The sequence below is a fragment of the Pygoscelis adeliae genome, unplaced genomic scaffold, assembly GCF_000699105.1.
Source record: "Pygoscelis adeliae isolate BGI_AS28 unplaced genomic scaffold, ASM69910v1 Scaffold156, whole genome shotgun sequence".
NCBI classification, from domain to species: Eukaryota; Metazoa; Chordata; class Aves; order Sphenisciformes; family Spheniscidae; genus Pygoscelis; species Pygoscelis adeliae.
The window spans coordinates 1,046,141-1,048,148 of NW_008825016.1; positions in this window are offsets into that span (position 1 = coordinate 1,046,141).

Here is a 2,008-nt window from a genome sequence, read left to right on the forward strand (position 1 = left end):
GCTTGTTAGCGCTCGCGAGGGCCTGGCTTTTCTCCTCCCGTCGCGGAGCGTTTGCTGTTCGCTCAGGTTTTCTCCGTCCCAAAGCCTCTCGGCCTCCCTGTTTATTTGGGGGGCTTCAAGTCTGTCGGCCTTCAGGGAGTTGAGGCTAATACACCTCAGCGCGTTTTACCCTTCACGGGAGTCTTGTGTTACCTTAATAACAGCAAAGGCCGTTTCTGGGGGCAGGACAGCCCCAAACGTTGTGCTAAAAGCTCTGTACGGCCTACCAGACTCCTGTTCCCCCAGCGCTGCTCTACTCTTTGCTATAAACGGGTGCTTCGATAATTTCTTGCTTAAATAATTAGCCGTGAGAGTAATACATATTAACAACTATAATACATGGGGGTTTTTTTGAACACTTATATTCATTCATAAGATCTCAAAGTGCTTTTTAAATGAGGTCAGCACAATTAACCCTATCGAACCACTGCTGTGAAGAATTTCCAGACGTGCTCATAACTGCTGCTGTCACTCGGCATCAGCCAGGCAAATGGTCCCGTTTCCAACACCTTTAAGCCAAGGCTGGAACCAAACCAAAACAGCGGGAAGCCTCCATATTAGATAAGGTTTTTGGTCACAGAAGCTGCTGCTGCCTTGAAGGGAGGAAGAAAACAGCCTGGAAGCATTGGAAAATGCCCCGCTGTGGTTAAAATGGTTGGGGATCACTGAGGAGCTGAAATGAGGAGAAGCAGCAGTTGGCAAAAACTGGAAGAGGTAGCAGTGAGAAGGAGAGCGAAGTTTCTTAAGTAACATGTAGCTTAGAGAGCTGTCACAGTTTTTTGAGATAGGCTCCTGCCCTTCCTCGGAGAAAAACGTTCCCAGTGATCTGGAAGAGTGAGGGTGCTAAAGCCCTAAAAGGAGGCCTCCAATTTTAGAAATGCCTCTCCTCTCCATAATCCCTCCACTTGTATAACATTTTCTAGGTATGACATTATACAAACTGTGTACCTGACAAATCCTCCGTTTGCATTAGATTTAAGTGGCTTCCCTCCCATCACTCCTCACTGTTAAAAATACATTACAGAAAATACTATCCTGCCGAGGAAAAAGTATGATGACTCTGGTGTCTGTCATTTAGTTCTAAAACATTTTGGCACTTTTTCTGATGGGTTGTCTTTTCCCTTCAGCTTCGAGTGGGGGAAGGGAAAGTGCAGGGTTAGGGCAAGATTTTTCAGTTTCCCTGGTTTTTGCGTGCGTGCGTTGCAGCCCACATGCCAGGCATGATGGGATCTAAATGCTGAGTAGGAGCAGTGAAATCCTCAGGAGGAAAGGAGAACAGAAAGCACAGAGAAGCCACAGTTTGGGCTGCCGTAAGGATGGCCATATCGAATCGGACCAAAGGTACTGGCCCAGGATACTGTCTTCCTACAGTGGCCACTATTTACAGAAAGACTGTCAGCAAACAGCAAGTGTAACGTGACCTTTCCTCTCGAGTGACCTTTCAGCTTCTGCAAAGGGGACAAATTCACACCTGCTTTCACCTCCTTGCCACACGGGCTAAATTTGTCCCTCCACGTCCAAACGACCCTTCGATCTCCTTCACTCCTTTCTCCTGCAGGCCCCCGGCTGATGCTCCAGTGCTTCTGAGGGGCTGCTCGCGCAGGGTGTTTCTGAGCATTAATCATGCCGCAGAGATCCGTTTTCCCTCTGATAAGTGCCCGGCTCAATCTGCAAGGAAAGGAGGAGAATCAATCTGCCTGATTGCCATAGACCCTTTTCATTTTGCACTCCGCAGCCCCTTGCCAAGCGGAGCAGCAGGGGAGTCTCCGCTCAGTTGCTCCCAGCAGGTGTCACTATGGAATGGGAAAATGCAATTCCGGGGCTGGGGAAGGAGCCTGGCTGCAGGCAGAGCATCCTCTGACACTGCCGCTGAGGTAGCACGCTGCTACGTCCGAGAAACTTTCATAATTAGATCCGAAACAGATGTGCAGCCACCCTCTGATCCCCCCCCCATTTTTTCCCCTCCATC